The following is a 19,559-nucleotide window of genomic DNA, read 5'->3' on the forward strand; positions in this document are numbered from 1 at the left end:
CGTGAAAGGCTTAGAATAAATATGTTCCTCCTCAAGATTAAGATTTTTAAGCCTGCATTCGATGCAACGTTCCCAGTATGCTAACCACATGAGCCCAAGTCAACCAATTCCCCAAAATTTATAAATTCCCTTATAAAGCAGGTTCACAGTAAATTCCTTTATCAACATCAACTTCTATCTGTTCCCAGAAAAAAAAACATTCTACGCCTGGATTTTTCTAGTCCCCATTTCTGTGCCTTTGATTCATATTTCCATTGCCATGTTCTATTTTATTCAGCCAGCTTAAAATATCACAGTGCTTCTTTACCCACACAACATTGTCTTCTCATTTCTGTAATATGCACTTTTTTTTCTTTTAATAAAATCTTGGCCTGCTTAGCTGTATTCCTGGAACATCAAGCCAGAAGTTCTTGTTATTTTTTTCCACTTATTTCTTCCAAAATTCATCACACGTTACTTTACTCTTGAAGCTTACATCATCCTCTTTCATCCCTAGCAAGGAATGACTACAAATATGTCTCTTGGAGTAATTCTTAGTTAGTCGATTGTCCAAACTCCCATAACATAATCCCCAGGCAGCCCCTGGCTGATTTATCTTTTCAATCTTTCTGACAATAAAATGTTGCTGAAACAATTTTGTGATGTCTGTGTTTCATGGCTTTGAATAGATTTTCCCGCTCCCATTTTGGTCTTCCTTTTGTTTACTTGGACCTTAGGAAGAACAGGAGAGATCTGAAAGAATACATACTCGCCTCTCCTGTCTCAATAACACATAAACCTTAAATGGTCCTCTTTGCACATCACTGACCCTATTTTCTCCTTTGTTCTCTTTTTTCAATCATTAATTCCTCCTCCCCCAAATTGTTACAGCGGATCTGAAGCCTTCCGTGACTAATGGCCCCATGAGACATCCCTCTGTTTTGCCATCCCCTAGCATTTACATCTAAAATATGGAATCAACCAGGGCATCTGGGTGGCTCAGTCATTTGAGCAACCAACTTAGGCTCAGGTCCTGATCTCGCATTTGTGAGTTTGAGCCCCACGTCGGGCTCCGAGCTGACAGCTCAGAGCCTGGAGCCTCCTTCAGATTCTGTGTCTCCCTCTCTCTCTGCCCCTGCCCTGCCTGCACTCTCTCTCTCTCTCTCTCAAAAGTGAAGAAATAATAATAAACATTAAACAAAATAAACATTAAATATGCAATCAACCACTGTGTATTTGTTGTAAACATATTGCTAGATGTGTGCGTATGCATGTGTGTACATGTGTGTGTGCTGATAATTGCCTTGGCTTACCAGCCAAACATCTCTGTCTTCTTTTGTATCATGATTTCTGTCTATGCAAATACTGGAAATGCAACTCTGGATAGACGTTTGAGGTACTGTATTAAATTGGTCATTATTCCATTCATCGAGCATTTAGTGATCATCTATTCAGTGTCACTCACTGTGCTAGCTGCTCAATCAAGTGGTCCCAGCTTCCCACAGCTCATAGTCTAGAGAAAAAAAGAAAAATAAGAAAACAGTTACACCAGAGTGCAAAATCTGTAGGAGGACATGGAATTAACAAAGAAACCCTCTAAATCAGTGTAAGAAAAGGGTTGAAGAAGGAGAGAGTGGAAAGAGGAGGACCAGGGGAAGTTAGCTCGACAGAGGAAGGGGGGGAGCGGCCAGAGTGCCCCTGGCAGAAGGCAAAGCAAAGCAGAGTGGGGTACTGAGGTCCTTACGGTATGGTTGGGGTGATGTGCATGGTGCCATATGGCTATAGAGACAAGTTCAAGAAGATGGTGGGAGATGAAGCTAAGAAAGCAGTTAAGAGCCAGTTTAGAAGGGACTTTGTATGGCATATTGAAGAGTTTGCCCTTTGTCCCACCCCATTCCTTGTGTGTGGCTATAGTCACTAGGCTTCTGACTAGCACCGGGAAAGAGGTTCCACGTTCTGTCTGCTGTCTCATTTTTGCCGCTCAGTACTTGAAACTCCTTTGATTCCTAGCTGTACTCTCAATCTCGTTATCCACCTCTCCAAATTACCCTAAACGCTACTGCCAGATTAACTATATTGTTGAATTTCATCTCTTACGTTTGAAAACCTTCAGTGTTTCATTGCTGCCAAATGCAGCAGAAATCCCTACACATTATGCCCCTCAATGAATCTCCACCACCATTTCCTGTTCCCCCCATGAACACACCTTTTACACATGGGTGCTATGGTTTCCAACTCTGTGCCCTTCCTCGAAATGCCCTTTCTGTTTTTCATCTACTCAAGACTTTCTGGTTTTCCGGCCACATGTCCCGTGTAATTTGTCTTCTTGGAATCAACAATGTGTTTCATTTCTATTATCTTTCAGCCCTTATTGTACTGGGCCCTGTAGTTTTATGTATTTATTTTGTTCATTTGACTAAAACAATTATTCCTGGGTCAGATCTGTCTCTTGGTCACTTTTTAAAATTTTTTAATAGTCCATAACACCATTTCTTGAGCAGAAGTGCTAGGTAAATATTACATTGGAAAACATCAAATTGGTGACCATTAGTGAAGCTCTATCAATCTACTCTTCTCCAAAGTAGTTACTTTATCACCTCCACTCCCTTTTTACTATGTTATTTACAAGGAAGGTAGAGGCTGATGTTTTATTTCTATTTTATAGAGAAATATTTGAGTGTCAAGGATCTTAAAAGTTTACCTAAGTGTTTGGGGACCTGAATCTAAGCTTCTGATACCTGTTTAGCGCTTGTTTAGATTATATTAGATCCAGGATTCTTTTCCTGGAAGGAATTAAAAGGGAAGCTTTAAAAAATATATTAAGAGTTATTTTTACTACTATTTATCATCAGTACTGGGAGGAAAGATAATGGGAAAGTTGTTACATCACTAAAAAATAAGTTAAGTGGTTTCTAACTTTATAATTCAGGGAAATGAAGACTTCACTTTAAGACATAAGATAGTTAATGGGGCACCTGGTTGGCTCAGTCAGTTAAGTGTCCAACTTTGGCTCAGGCCATGATCTCAGGGTTAGTGACTTCAAGCCCTGCTGTGGGCACTGTGCTGACAGCTCAGAGCCTGGAGTCTGCTTCAGATTCTGTGTCTCCCTCTCTCTCTTCCCCTCCCCTGCTCATGCTCTGTCTCTCTCTCACACAAAAATAAATAAACATTAAGAGATAGTTAAGAGGTGGTTTGGAGTGCTCTGGGTTCATTTGAACCTGCTTTGGGTTAATTTGTTGAAAGCCAATTGATTCAAAGCTATTTCAGCACATGGCAAACCCACCAAAAGACCATCTGGAGGAAACTGTCAGCTTCATATCCTGAGGTAATAGGAAACTTGGTTGCAACCATTTGAGGGCAATTTCAGGGGTGGGATGCGAGCCTACCAAAATAGAGAAGGCCATAAACTGGGTTTAAGAAAAGACCACCCATTCACGGATAAAGCATTAAGCATTGAGCAATACCAGGCATCCAAATTATAAAATACACACGAAATTAGCATCCAGCTAAGTTGAACAGATAAATCCTTAGTAAAATAGCTGAGATGTAAAGCCTAGGGCAAAACTGAAACTTTGAAAAAATCTTCCAGAATTCATCAATTTTGACAAATTGACTTTTTGGAAACTGATTTTCAGTGAATTGTCCTGATTCTAGTTTGAATAAATATCTAGCCTTAGTTGCTTACACATTATTCCATCAAAGAAGAATGCAGGTTTGTGTATGGGCATGATAGCTGGTCTGTGACCCAAAAGTTTAGTTTGTACCTTAACCCTATCCTACATAGTACTGATTTTTTTTATCTTATGTTCTTCTTTCAAGATTTTAAGGGTTTTTTTTTAATGTGTATTTGTTTTTGAGAGAGGGAAAGAAGAGGGGTCAGAAAGAGATGGGTATAGAGGATCAAAAGCGGGCTCCATGCTGACAGTAGAGAGCCTGATGCGGGGCTCGAACTCATGAACCATGAGATCATGACCTGAGCCGATGTCAGATGCTTAACTGACGGAACCACCCACACACCCCTCAAGATTTGAAGTTCTATGAAAGGTGGGACCATTACACCACATCTTATGACTCTTTACGTTCCTAGTCCCCTGCACACTTGTATTTGGTAGCCTGCATGTTAGCCGTCAGATGAGGACAGAGTATCGACCCAACTGCCTCACCTTTGAGGGCATGGTTAGGGGAACCCTCAAAAGATGATTCCCTCCTTATTGTGGTTCAGTAGTTTTATCTTCATGTATGAAAGACAATGTTACCATTACAACTAAATTAAGAGTATTCTGGAGCTGGATAAAGTTTTCCTGCCCTATTGTGACCCCATCCAACTTGACTAAAGTCTTTTCCTTTTCTTAAGTGGGAATTGGAAAAGGAACTCATATATCATCCTTCTAAATCCTCACAATTAGTGGGTAACTTTCATTTAATAAACATTGACTTGCAAGAGCTTTCTGTTATTGATAATGCTTACAATTAGTAAGAACTTGAATTATTTTATCAACTTTTTCTTTCTGTTTCGCAATGACACAAAGCCTAACCAGAAAGCAGAGCTTCTCAACCTATGAAACTGAGCTTCTGAATATTTTTACTATTTTAGGTAAATAATAATGGCTCCACCATTATTGGTAGCGCCACCCTCCTCCTTGATATTAGGACCCTTAGATGACCTGCCTTTATCCCTGACCCTGCAGGAGGAAGGTTCTCCCTCTGGTGAGAATCTGGTGTCTGAAAATGTTCTTCTATGCTTCAGATGCCCCAAGCTATCCTATAACTACTCCCTGGATGTCTCCTTGATTTCCAGCCCTGGAAGACTGTAGTCTGGTCCAGTCTTGTGCTGTTTTCTAAAACTCATTTATTAGTTTATTAAAGCCTAAATTTATCCTCTTGTGAAATCTGATTAATGTCCATTGTTCTTAGCTATACTTTGTTCATACGCTATCATAGCACCTTCCATATTATGTATTCGCTATACCCACATCTGACTTCCCAACTAGACTGTGAACATATTTTTGCTCTTTGTCCCCAACTGGACAGTTGTCTCTCATACTATACACTTTCATACTAGGAATAGCCATCTTTTCTAGATGTGAAATGACTAGATTCCCAAATACTCTAGAATGTAGTCTAATCAAATCCTAAAACTACTAGAACATAAGCTCCATGACAGAAAGGAGTTTCCTTGTGTTCATCATTGTATCTCAGCTTATAGAACAGTGCCTGGCAAGAGTCAGTACTAGTCTCAATAAAGTTTGTGACGCAAAAGAATACTGTGTTAGTATGCAACAAGATGAAGGAACAGTGTTATATCAGTCTTTTTAGATATTTGTAAACTATAAAGGCTCCAATATTCCTTTCATACCTTAGAGACAAAACAGTCTAAGATTTTTATATAATAGTGATTTCTAAATTTTTCATCACTGATATTTTTCATTCATGTGGTTTCATAAGAACACTCTTATTTGAATATTCAAATAATTGTCATTTTTAAGCTTTACACATTCTAGGTTTTTCTGCTTCTAAAATGATGGCCATACCCTCATGGAAACTCAAGCAACTGCTTTTAACTTAGGTATAAAGAGTAGCCCATCGGGATAACTTAAAGAGTCAAGCCACTGCACTCCAGAGGTCTCCTGGGTGCTCTGAGCAGCCCAGATTCTTTCCTGGCATGGCACGTCCAAAGACCCTAATCCAGGTGGGGCTCAGGAGCTTTGTAGGAAAGAACTTAAAGTTTGCCGGCAATTGTGGCTCCAGTGTGCTTCCATTACACGGGACTGAGTTTCCCCAAAAGAGAGCAGACTGGAGGAAGAAAGGCAGAGCATTGAAAGAAAAACTGCCCAAGTGGAGACCAAGCCAGGCTGAGTGAGCAGAGTGAGCTTCAAGAAAGCCAGATTCCAGGAACTATGTGCCATTGCTGGGTCAGTGCCTAGGGTGAGCCCGGGTGGAGGGGAGCAGGGGACCTGCGGGCTACCAGCAAATGGGCAGCAAGGGTGGCAGCAGATTAGTGCTGCTCACTGGAACAAAGGAGTCATGGAACAGCGGATCCAAGAACATATGTGCGAGACCTCCCTGGACTTGGTGAAAGCTCCATGAGGTGAGAGAGGCTGGCACTCCAACTGAACAATGCTCACAACATTGGTTCCCACCCACCACCTCCAGCTAGAGGAAATACAAGTTATATGAGGAAGAAGCATTAAGCTGGGAGGAAAGAAACAAATCTTTAAAAGTTTAGGTCATGTCACCAACTCGGCTGCTAGTAGCTTTTTCAACAAAAATGTATATTCCTATAAAAAGAAACAACAAAGTCTCCGTGTCATAACGCTTGTGAAGGAAGGGGGAGGGATGGAGATGGTGTCCTCTAGACTGGAAATAGATGTGTGGTGCCACTCGATCAGTGCCGGGAAGACATGCTCACCCTCAGGACATGATATTTCAGGCTCATTCAGCACAAGTGTGTTAAAGGGAAATACCACGGAACGGAGTGACTCATCAACTCACTACAACCTTGGCAAGAATTGGTGTATCCAAGTTCCAAGACAGCAGAGAATGCAGGGTCCAAAGAGCACGAGGTCCAGAGCAAGGGCCCAAGGAAGCTGAAATAACAAACACAACCACTTACTATTGGCTGGGTGCGTTCTATGTTCTCTGCATGTCTTCATTTACACATTTAATCCTCCAAAATACCCTGTGAGGTAGGGACTGTTGTTATACCCTCATTTTACAAACGAGGGACCTGAGGCACAGAAAGGCTGAGTAACTTGCCCAAAGCCACACAGGTATTAAGCAGCACGGTGGAGATTCAAAGCCAGACAGTCTGGCTCCTTATCCTAATGCTCCAGCATCCTTCAGATGATGCTTCTTTAGCACTTACCCTCTGCCAGGTTCCCTTCCAAGTATTTTGCATAGGTTAACACATTCAAGGTTGAAAGTGCAGATAGGGATAGAGGAAAATAAAATTTACTCAGGGCTTCCTCTCTTCTGAGGTAAATTTCTTAAAAAGAAAATAGTTACAATTCATTAATCTCCACTACTGCAGCATGCATTCTGATAAGGAAACTAGTATAAAGAAAACCATGACTACAATGAAGACCCTGATTTTTAAAATCATAGGATTCTAATGAGAACAATAAGTGGACTTGCATCATTAAGTCACAGAAAATTATGGGACAACGAAAGTGAAGTAGAAAGAAAGAGTGTTAAACATACCAACCCGGGGCATATATGCCCCAAAATTAAAATGTTGAGTGAAAAATATCAAGTTGCAGACTAATTCATGAAATGTGATATCATTTATATAAGGTTTTCTAACAGCTTTATTGAGTTAAAACTTAATGTATACATTTTAATAAGTTAGGACATATGCCTACACCTATGAAACTATCGCCTCAATCCAAAGTTTTCTGGTGTCTCCTTCCCTTCCCTCTCCTCCCCTCCCCTTCCCTTCCTTTCCCTCCCCTTCCCTTCCCTTGCCTTTCCTTTCCTTTGTCTCTTTCTTTTCCTATTTTCTTTCTTTCTTCCTTCCTTCTTTCCTTTATTCTTTTTTTCTTTCTTTCTTCTTCCTTCCTTCTTTCCTTTCTTCTTTCTTTCCTCTTTCTTTCTTTCTTTCTTTCTTTCTTTCTTTCTTTGTAAGACCACAACATGATATTTACCCTCTTAACAAATGTTTGGTTACACAAAACATTATTGCTACCTACAGGCTCTATGTTATACATTAGATCTCTAGAATGTATGCATCTTGTATAACTGAATTATACTAACTGAACAACAACAATTCTATATATTGTTTGGGTGGGTAAAGATAAATATTAACAATCAAAGAAATGAATGAGAATATTCACCAGATTCCAGAGGCTGGCTACCTCTGCAGAGGAGGAAAAGAATGTGAATAGAGAGAACATCTAAGGACTTTGATTCATTTTTCATAATGTTTTATATATTAAGCTGTATTTTAGCTATATAACTCTTCTTTCTATACAAACCCTCTTATATATGTCCGAAATATTTTCCAAAATGAATAAATCATTAAATGACTTCGGAATAAATGGCGATACTGTGTAGAGAGAGACTTCCATGTAAATAAATGTACAATGTATATTTATGTCTTTTAGAAATCCTTTCTTTCAATGGAGCTAAAGAAAAATCTCTTGTCGGGGCGCCTGGGTGGCGCAGTCGGTTAAGCGTCCGACTGCAGCCAGGTCACGATCTCGCAGTCCGGGAGTTCGAGCCCCGCGTCAGGCTCTGGGCTGATGGCTCAGAGCCTGGAGCCTGTTTCCGATTCTGTGTCTCCCTCTCTCTATGCCCCTCCCCCGTTCATGCTCCGGCTCTCTCTGTCCCAAAAATAAATAAACGTTGAAAAAAAAAATTTAAAAAAAAAAAAAAAAAAAAAAAAAAAAGAAAAATCTCTTGAAAAGAAAGCTATAGTTGTATATAATGCATCTTCCACTCTACTTGCCAAACTTCTGCACTCTGCTCTCTATCTTGGAAGTCTGACTTATCCTCTGCATCAACAGGATTTCCACACCCTCTGGGTTCTGGCTGGGTTCAGCCAATGATGAGCCCTTAGGAAATCAGACAGAGAGGGGAAACCAAAATCAAAGTGAGCATTCCTTTGTCTTCTTGGAGATTGCCTTGAATTGGCCTGCTTTTCCACCAAAGTTCATTGCTCTGCTCTATCAACTCAAGGTAATCCTCTCTCCCTCGTGGTTCTTTGTAGTTCTTTCTACTGCTCTCTGCTTCATCCCTTTGTACCAATGAGTGATAAAAATTGAGCTATGAACCCTTGGTTCCGACACTGTTCCTACTTCATAGTCCATTATTTAAGTAAACTGTACTTGAGTTGTCCCTTATATACGTAAATAGTTTTATTCTTTTACCTTTAAGATAAAGTCTTTCTCTCAAGAAAAAGAATTAATAGGGGCGCCTGAGTGGCTCAGTCGGTTAAGCGGCCGACTTTGGCTCAGGTAATGATCTCGCGGTCCGTGAGTTCAAGCCCCACGTGGGGCTCTGTGCTGACAGCTCAGAGCCTGGAGCCTGTTTCAGGCTCTGTGTCTCCCTCTCTCTGACCCTCCCCTGTTCATGCTCTGTCTCTCTGTCTCAAAAATAAATAAACGTTTAAAAAAGAAAGAAAGAAAAAGAATTAATAATTCTTATTCTCTCGATAAGAATTAAATGTATCTTTATATATACGTGTGTTCATTTATATAACAAATATTTACAATATGCTAACCAGGTGCCTAATGGTAAATAAATGATAGGGGAAAAAATTGTTATGGTTATCATTAGGCCACAGGCTATTTTCAAAGATGTCACAATCAAGAAGGAAGACAGAATCCCAATCAATTAAATCTTATTTATGTTATCATATATAATTTATAATATATTCTTTATAATTATAATATGTATAATATAATATAAATATTTATATTTATATTTATAATTCTTATTTATAATATTCTATGCTATATTATTCTTAAATTCTATATCATGGTATATGTAAAATGATATGAAATTTTTTTTAAAAAGCACTAAATTTAAAATTGCTATTAAAGTCTTCCAAAGCAGTGTTCTTTAAAATAAGTCAATATTGGGGCGCCTGGGTGGCGCAGTCGGTTGAGCGTCCGACTTCAGCCAGGTCACGATCTCGCGGTCCGTGAGTTCGAGCCCCGCTCTGGGCTGATGGCTCGGAGCCTGGAGCCTGTTTCCGATTCTGTGTCTCCCTCTCTCTCTGCCCCTCCCCCGTTCATGCTCTGTCTCTCTCTGTCCCAAAAATAAATAAAACGTTGAAAAAAAAATTTTTTTTTAATAAGTCAATATAAAAAAAATAAAAATAAAAATAAATAAAATAAAATAAGTCAATATACTGCTTCCTTCATCAGGAAAATCTTGTTACCAAAAAATAGCTATAAAACTGATGAACTAAGTCTGTGTGCTTAATGATGCAATTGATTTACATTCTGACATTCGTAACACTTTTTAGACCAGGAATGAACCATTTATTTCATAAAACACAATAAAAATGAAACGTGTGAGACAAATGTCTGTCTTAGAAGTTTAACAATAATTTCCTATGTACACATAGATTTTACAAAGTTGTCGACAATCGTTTTACACAACAATATTGACGAGCTCCTGTAATAAGACAGGCGGCCACAAAAGGTAGCAATTAGTATTGCTCTCGGTGGTCTTTCCCCCACCCCTCAACTTTATTGCCCTCCAGATAAGGAGAAAAAGACATCCATATGTGTGCAGTATCAAAGATTTTACTGGGGCACCTTAGTGGGTCAGTCAGTTGGGTGTCTGAATCTTGATTTCGGCTCAGGTCATGATCTCACAGTTCCTGGCATCAAGCCCCTCATGGATCTGACAGCACGGAGCCTGCTTGAGATTCTGTCTCCTCTCTCTGCCCCTTGAGTTCGCTCTCTCTCTCTTTCTCACACATAAACATTAAAATATATATATTTTAGGGGTGCCTGGGTGGCTCAGTGGGTTGAGTGTCCGACTTCACCCCAGGTCATGATCTCACGGCTTGTGAGTTCGAGCCCCGCGTCAGGCTATGTGCTGACGGCTCAGAGCCTGGAGCCTCTTCAGATTCTGTGTCTTTCTCTGTCTCTGTCCCTCCCCCGCTCACACTCTGTCTCTCAAAAATAAACATTAAAAAATTTTTTAAATAAAAAAATAAAAATGAAAAAATATATTTACCAGTTGCTGGAGGTTCAATCCAAGAACATGCTGACAGGAGTGGAGCACGGGCAACCATACAGAGCACAAGAAGACTGATTCTTTTCACTTTGGTTTCACATCACTTGCTTTGGCTTGTCAAGTTATACCATAAATATCTCTATTGGCATAGAAATGTGACACCACCTTGTTTGGGTACCACTGTCTTAAAGATAATAAGCTCTCGTTTATGGACAAGGGAAAAACTTCCATGAACTATATCAGTCAGTATGCAGCCAGGATAGCAGAAACCAGTCTGGTCATTTCAAACAGCGACAATTTAACACTGGAAACTGGTTACAAAGATACTGGAAGAGCTACATGAGCCAGAAAAGAGAAGTTCACCCAAAGAGCAGTAACTGCAGAGAATCACTATTATGCTGAGGAGACAAGAAGTGAAGGGGGAAATGGTATGACCCAGAACCCACAGTGTGAGCCTCTGAGGCTGCTGAGAGCTCCCTACTGCCGATGCGGCTATTGTGGCCTGTGGTACCAGTGCCTGCTCAAACACTCCCCACCACTGCCAGTGGACACACTGAATGAGAAACCAGAGCTCACACTGGCTAGTGGCCTCTACTACCGGAAGCTTCTGCCAGAAGCCAAGGGGGGAAAAAAAGTTTCTTCCCTCTTCCCAGTTCCCAATTACCTGCCAATGTCTCCCGCTGGTAGAACCTAACAGGGAGGCAACTGGTGATGGAATCCCAGGAAAATAGCTTGTAGGCTTTCAGCCCCACATGTGGAGAAGAATATAGAGAAGGAGAGGGGGTAGAACGGAGAGATCAGATGCTCTCAGCAATTCACTAAAGTCTATTTTATACTTTTGTCCATTCACCTTCTCAGAAACAAAGAAAAAGAAAAATTACTTCCAAACTTTAGTCAATTTTGGGGGCACCTGGGTGGCTCAGTCTGTTAAGCGTCCAACTTCAGCTCAGGGCATGATCCACAGTTCGTGGGTTCGAGCCCTGCGTCGGGCTCTGTGCTGACAGCTCAGAGCCTGGAGCCTGCTTCAGATTCTATGTCTCCCTCTCTGCCCCTCCCCAGCTCACAGTCTGTCTCTTTCTCTCTCTCAAAAATAAATAAACATTAAAAAAATTTTTTTTTACTCTAGTCAATTTTTTAGTCCTTTTCTCATGGAAATACATATATAGATTTCCAACTTTATGAGATATAATTGGTGCATCACATTGTATACATTTAGGGCATACAAAGTATTGATTTGATACATTTATAAACCGTACCATGATTAGCAGCTTAGTATTAGCTAACACTTCCGTCACATCACACAGTTAGTTACCATTTACTTTCTGTGGTAAGAACATTTAAGCATATACTATTATTGGCTACAATCAACATTCAAGCATATGATACAGTATTATTAGCCATGACCACCATGCTGCACATTAGATCCCCAAACTGGTTAATCATATATAGCTGGAAGTTTGTACCCTTTGACCATATCTCCCTATTTCTTCCACCCCCAACCCCTAGTAATTACACTCTTCTGTTTCTGAGTTTGCATTTTTTTCTTAGATTCTACGTAAAAGTGATTTCATATGATATTTGTCTTTCTCTGATTTATCTCACTTAGCATAATGGCCACAAGTTCCATCCATGTTGTTGCAAATGGCAAGATTTCCTTATTTTCATGGCTGAATAATATTCCATTGCATATACATACCATATCTTCTTTATCCATTCATCTGCTGATGAACACTTAGACTGTTTCTATATCTTGGCTATTTGTGAGAAATGCTGCAAGGAACATGGGAGTGCAGATATCGCTATGACTTCCTGGTCTCAGTTTCTTTAGATATATACCCAAAAGTGGGACAGCAGTTCTATTTTTAATTTTTTGAGGAACCTCCATACTGTTTTCCATAGTGGCTGCACCAATTTACATTCCCACCAACAATGCACAAATCCTTTTATCCACATCCTCACCAATACATGTTACCACTTTTGTCTTTTTGATGATAGCTATTCTAACTGGTGTGAAGTTATATATCTCATTATTTTGATTTGCATTTCCCTGATGATGTGTGATGTAATGTGTAATTTTAACTACTAGTTAACATATCATTTTGTTGATAACTATATTTTATACTTTCCTCTACCTTCCACCTAATAATGGAAATAAAAAATATCAATATATGTTATATTGATCCTTTATTTGTTCAAATTAAATCAGAGTCAGAAGTACTATATTTTCCTACTTATTACCTTGAACTCTGAGGGCCAGGCCAAAAAGTTGATGTATAAGTGTCAAAAATTTTAGTCTTACAAATAAATATTGCTTAAGCAATTATGTGACTAATAAAGTATAAATATTTAAGAATGTCATAAAAAGTTTCCTCCAGCTAAATAAATGTTGAAGTAATATATTTCCAAATTTTAAAATCCTTAGCTTTACTAGAGACTCTTCAAACTTTTAGCATTATTATTAAATGGTAGAACATTTTCAAGAATTCTTCCTGACACTTTCATCTTTTATTCAAGGGCTTTTTTGTCGGGTCTGAACTGATGTATTACATACCATTTCTTTTCCTCAATAATTTTGGAAATGACACATTTTCTTTTCTCTCTTCTGCTTTTATTTAAAAGCCTAAAATACACATAATGGGAGGCAATTTAGGTGTGGCTCTTCAAAGCCTGTAGTCCCTTGCATTGGCTGCAGGAGGCATGAGGTTGAAAAAAAAAAAAAATAATAAGAATGAGGGCTGGGAATTGTTAGAAATGGAGACAAGAAGGTCATTGGTGACCTTCCCAGTTTGGGCGGAGCAGCGGCTGACAGAAAGAATGCAGGTTCTGAGGTCAGGCCACCAGGATTTGAAGCCTAACTCTACCACTTACAATATCTTTGACACTGTGCAAGTTATTTATTCTCTAGGTCTCATTTTCCTTAAGTGTACAAAAGAGATAATTCTACCTGCCTCATATGGCAGAGTAAATGCAGTGATGTTCTTTAAAGCTCTTAGAACAATATATGGCAAATAGTAAGCAATCATTAAATGTTTATTGTCATTCAGTATTAATACAATGGGTTAAAAAATAATCACATCCTACATCGGGAAGTCCAAAAATGGTAGCGCTCAATGGAGCTCACTTTGGCATTCACTTTTTAACTCAGTAATCCTGTATTTGGGCATTTGTTCCATAGAGAAACCTACTCATACACGACACAACATGGCGTGCACAATATTGATAATGGCAGGGTGGTTTGAAAATATGAGTAGAAACAACACAGGAGACCAATTTTATACACCAGTCTATGTCACCAAAGGAACACTGTGCCACTTATATGAAGAGGACTTCAGTGTTCTGACATAGAAGACCTCCAAGATATATCATGATGTATAACAAGCAAGAGGACGATAACTGTATATTATGTTGCTAAAGTTTTGTTTAATGGAAGAGAGAGGAACTTTTTAAATGGTTTCTCAAATGGTTTGTTATCCCATCATGCATATCATTCAATGATAAAATAAATTCTACACACCAGTATAGCATTGGAATAACCTGTTAGTTATTCCCACCAGGGAGACAGCTTTCTTCTATCGATCTCCTTTTATTCCATCAATCTGACTCCCTTGGTGGTCTCCCTTCCTCTTTCCATCCTCCTCTTTTCTGCTCTATTCTCTCATCCTTTTCTTATTCTCTTGCTTTTTCCTTTGTTCCCATTTGTCCCTGGTACCCATAGGCATTCCGAAGCCACACAGGGGCCACTGAGGACTAGATTCCTGTACTAGAGCATATCATCCTGTAAATATCACAACAACAAAGCCCTGGCTTTAACTTTCTACTTTACTACTTTCACATTATTCTTGAAACGACTATTCAGCCATGAAACATTTTTATCTTAAAAGCCAAAGCCTAGAGGATGTGTTGGCCAACAGCAACACTACCTAGTTCACCATGTGAAGTCCAATAACTGTGTCCTTATCCCAGCTCCATTATTTATCACTTCTCATTAGCTGAAAACTCACTCCTAAGACAAGGGCCACAGAAAAGATCTTATTTTCATATTATGCTTATTTCTGTGCTGAACAGTATTTTATTTCTCAAGAGCTAGTTTGAAAGAACAAGTTTTTCAGATGAAATTAACCAAAGACTAAAAGAAAAGCATATCAGCCCCATATTTGCTAAAACCTATTAATACACCCACAGAATAATATGAAGCACAGAAAATACCAATACTCAACAAGATTTTTCTTGGCCCAGTAGACAGTTACTAAAAGAAGCATTTGCTCATCTTTATCTTATTCACTACAATTTTTCATACTCTCATTCTAGAGGATTATAAAAAGAATTCTATTCAAATTAGTAGGAAGACAGTCATATTAGCTGATAATATAGATTTTAGAATCAAACTTGGTCACTGCAAGATTGCACAGAAACTACTTAACTTCCTTGAGAGTAAGTTCATCTCAAAATGGTAAGGAAATGATTTTTGTCTCTACAGTGTTGTGAAGATTATATGAAGAGTAGGTCAAGGACTTGGCATAGAACCTAGCATATTATAGACAAAACTGGCTGGAATATTATCACTATATTTATAGTCCAAATTGATGATTATGTCCTTACTACTGGTGATCTGCAAAACCTAAAATACATGGTCCCACACAACTCATCTCTAGGGTAGCACTGTATGCCCCTGGCCACTTGTAATTACCCATTTCACCAAGGCTTCCTTCAAGCCTGGTATCTTATTGTGTGTGCTCATTGATGGCTTTCTACCACTAAAGCCATGCAGGAAACAGAGCAGCCCCCTTCTCAAAGAAGTTTTTAAAAAAATCAAATTTGAAATATACAATTCATTAAAAAAAAAAAAGATCACCTCTGATGTCATCATTCAATCTTGTTCTCTACTGTCCAGAGGCTGTCAGACTAGTTCTTCTGTAAATGTTCAAATGGTAAAGTTGTAACAATCAAAAAAAAAGGAAAGGGTACAAAACAAAGTTGTAGGAGAAAGGAAAACAATGGCAGGGAAGAGTAAAAGCAGGAGAATGAGAGCAAGAGAGTAATCAATGCAGAATGTCAAAACCAGAAAATAAGAGGAAAAGCAGTTCTGCTGAATATAATCCAGACCTATACGTGTGTTATAGGAAGGAGGAAAAGATAAACCCCTCAATCAAGCTCAAATCGTGCTCTAGCCCTGGCCGGATCCTCTGGTCGGCTGATGTGTTTATAAGAAATGTACAAGTCTGCGTTAGTTCCTAATTAGGTTAGGATGACTGCCAAAGAAAGTAGTAGTATTTTTAAATGAAAGGTTATGGTTACAAATGGATATCAAAAGCCTTGACACTTAAGTGGCCATGACAATAGCTGCTAACCGAAGCTGCATAATTGGTCCCCCAAGGTTGAAACAGCAACTCATGTTTCATTCTCATGAGGGCTGTCCCTGAAAGAATCTAGGAAATGGTACAATGTCGACTCATTAAATTCATTGACACTATTCATTTGGGTTGGGATGAGGGCAAAAAGAAATTGTTTTTAAATAATCGTGGATTTTTATCAGGCTGTTTTCCTCTAGCACTCACCTGGTAAGATGGTCCTTGGTAGTGGTTTCTTTACAAATCCCTGAAGTATATTCAGGAAGAATAAAATTAACTGCCTCAAACAAAATGTGGACCACTCTTTGTTCCACACAAGCCATTCCAAGAAATAGAATAATTGACTGAAGCCTCCAAATCAAATTGTCCTTTCAGTTGAATTTGCTATTATTAAGCAGGTAAATAAATAAGCAGAATAGACCATTTGGAATCATCATCAGTGGCACTGTCTCCGGTGAATCGTGCAGATGGAATTCTTGCAGATCACAAATCTCAACGCAATATGTCTTATATTCCAACAAGATGTCATCAAGAGGCTCTAAGAATCTATTTCCATTTTTACACCGCACTGCCAAGGAAAAAAAATGGGCAAAGTTCAAAGTGTCTGGAGAGCGGAGAAGTCCTTTTGAACCACTCTTGCCAATTAGCACATTTATTTTACATGAATAACATTTTTATGCCATTTTTTTCCCTAGCTCAATGTTTTGTCTTTAATGAGCCCTAAGAATATTTATTGAAAATGGCATTTATTGTTAATGAAAATTCCTTTTTTCCTCCTTCAGAATTGAGTGCTGGATCAAAAGTAGCAAGTGAAATAACATGCAAACACAATGCACAATTGTTCTCCACTCCAGAATTATACAAGAGAACCCACTGGAGTGTTGCATGTATCCCAGATGGGTATACTTCAGCAATAAGAAAGCATTCATCTCATTTCCAAAGACCACACCTACTTAAATGTTATAGGGATCCAGTCCATCAAAGCCAAGGGGATCCTTTTAAACCTAATTTTATAGCTCTCAGTAAAGATAAGGGGAACTGTGTGACCCTAGGGCTGAAGAAAGTGACTTACAATTATGCTTTGCCTGCTAGGGGTTATTGTTCCTCAGGGGACACTTGGCAATGTCTGAAAACATTGCTTTGATTGTTAACAACTGGGGGGTGAAGGGGTGCAACTGGCATATAGTGGATTGAGACCAGGAATGCTACTAATCATTCTACCATGCACAACACAATACCACCACCCACCAAAGGGAAAAAACAAAGCAAAACAAAAATTATTTGTTGCAAATAATATATTGATATATTGATATATTTATCAATAGTTCAGAGAACAATGTCCTTGAGACACTGTTAGAAATATTCTAGAGCTATTGTATTGCAATTGTGGGAATTCACTGGTGTCACTTCTATTTTTGTCAGCTCCATTATCCATATCCTCAAAGCATTATCAACATCAACAACAAAATCACTCACATTTATTGAGCAGTTTCCCTCTACAGTGTGCTATCCTAAGCATTTTCATATGCTGTTTAATCCTCCTAGCAGCCCAATGAGGAATAAACTGTTGTCACCATTCTATAGTAAAGAAAATTGAGGCATAAGGAGTTGTGACCCATCCAGGTCACAAAGCTACAGAGAAATGGGGTACAAACCCAGGTTGTTTCTGACTCCAGAAGCAAATCCTTCATCCCCAGTGTTCTCCGCAATAGAAAGAAAATAGAAATGAGAGGAGAAAACTTAAAGGCAATTCCCCAAAAAAAGAAAGAATAAGATTTAATAAGTTACTGTATGAGACCCAATTGTACTTAATCAGCTCTTACCCTCCCCGCCCCCCAGCACCAATGCTCAATCCTGAGGGGCCCAGTCTCTTTTCTTAACATATGAGAATGACTAAAAATGGTACAAGTTGCACATACTGAATTAGCCCAATTTTAAACTAGTGGTTCTCCAAATTTCTCTAGCCTAATTTTATGGTGAAAAAAAAGAAAAATATGCTTCTAAACTAATTCAGAACTGATTTGTATATATAAAAATAACTAATATTTTCCATGGGAGCTTGAAGCCAAGTTCTTGGCCTAAATGATGTTAAGTGGGTGAAGAACAACAGGCTGACTGTTCCTCCAACTACTTTGTCTTGTGCAGGAGAGCTGATGAGAACTTCTCTGAACTAGTTTTGGCATTGCACCCAACTTAGGCTGAACAAGACTGTAAGGTGGAACCTTACAGCCACTTGCATTTAAAGAATACACACACACACACACACACACACACACACACACACACACATACGCACTGTAATTCGAAATGGAAACAGAGCTAATTGTTGCCATCTGTGACTAAGTGAAGTCTCCTTAGTCACGGGTATGGGGCAGAATTGGGGAAATGGGGGGAGCATAGGTAAGTTACATAAAAGGCAAAGGATAAAAACCATTCTCTACAGGAGGGCAATAAGTAGTTGTTCGCATCTAGCTGGTAAGAGTATCCAGAGAAGATAAAGAATACAGTTGACAGTACCATACCATAGCTGGGCCTTCGACTTAATGTTTAACAAAAACACAGTTGTGGTAGTTTTTGCTTGTTTGTTTTTAGTACAGTTGACACACGTGTTACTTTAGTTTCAGGTGTACAACACAGTGATTCAACAACTCTATAGGTTATGCTATGATCATCACAAATGTAGCTACCATCTGTCACCTCACAATGCTGTTATAATACCATTGACTATTTTCTCTATGCCGTACCTTTTATTCCCATGACTTATTCATTCCATAACTGGAAGCCTGTATCTCCCAACTCCCTTCATGCATTTTGCCCTACATCGCCTCCCCTCTGGCAACCATCCTTGGTTTGGTCTCTGTATTTATAAGTCTGATTTTGCTTTTTGTTGTTTGTTTATTCATTTGTTTTGCTTTTTAGATTCCACATGTAAGTGAAATCACATGGTATTTGTCTTTCTCTGTATGACTTACTTCATTTAGCGTAATACCCTCTAGGCCCATCCATGTTGTTGCAAATGGCAAGATATCATCCATTTTTATGGCTACATAATATCCCATTGTCTATATATACCATACCTTCTTTATCCATTCATCTATTGATGGACACCTGGGTTGCTTCCATATCTTGGCTATTATAAATAATTCTGCAATAAACATAGAAGTGCATATATCTTTTCAAGTTAGTGTTTTTGTTTTCTTTGGGTAAATACTCAGTAGTGGAACCTACTGAAGAAAAGAGGATACTTGCAAATGATATATTCAATAAAAGGCTAATATTCAAAATATATAAAGAGCTTCTACAACTCAAAAGAAATCCAAATAATCCAAATTTGAAAAGGCCAGAGGACCTAAATAGACATTTTTCCAAAGAAGGCATACAAGTGGCCAACAGACATTTGAAAAATGCTCCACGTCATTCAAAGAAATGCAAATAAAAACCATAATGAGATATCACCTGATCACCTGTCAAAATGACCAGAATCAAAAAGACAATAAATAACGAGTGTTGGCAAGGATGTGGAGAAAAAGGAACTCTCGT

General features: G+C 38.8%; 1 protein-coding gene across 1 annotated transcript in view; it reads right to left on the reverse strand.

Annotated features, from left to right (window-relative positions):
* Positions 1 to 6,566, reverse strand: part of TSPAN8 (tetraspanin 8) — a 121,266-nt gene extending 114,700 nt beyond the window's left edge. The window contains exons 1-2 of the mRNA XM_047868488.1: positions 6,478 to 6,566; positions 1,445 to 1,492 (exon numbers count right to left, since the gene is read on the reverse strand). The gene's annotated coding sequence lies outside the window, so the exon portion shown is untranslated. The remainder of the gene's footprint in view (positions 1 to 1,444; positions 1,493 to 6,477) is intronic.
* Positions 6,567 to 19,559: the final 12,993 nt, after the last annotated feature.

The sequence above is a fragment of the Prionailurus viverrinus genome, chromosome B4 (genome assembly GCF_022837055.1).
Source record: "Prionailurus viverrinus isolate Anna chromosome B4, UM_Priviv_1.0, whole genome shotgun sequence".
NCBI classification, from domain to species: Eukaryota; Metazoa; Chordata; class Mammalia; order Carnivora; family Felidae; genus Prionailurus; species Prionailurus viverrinus.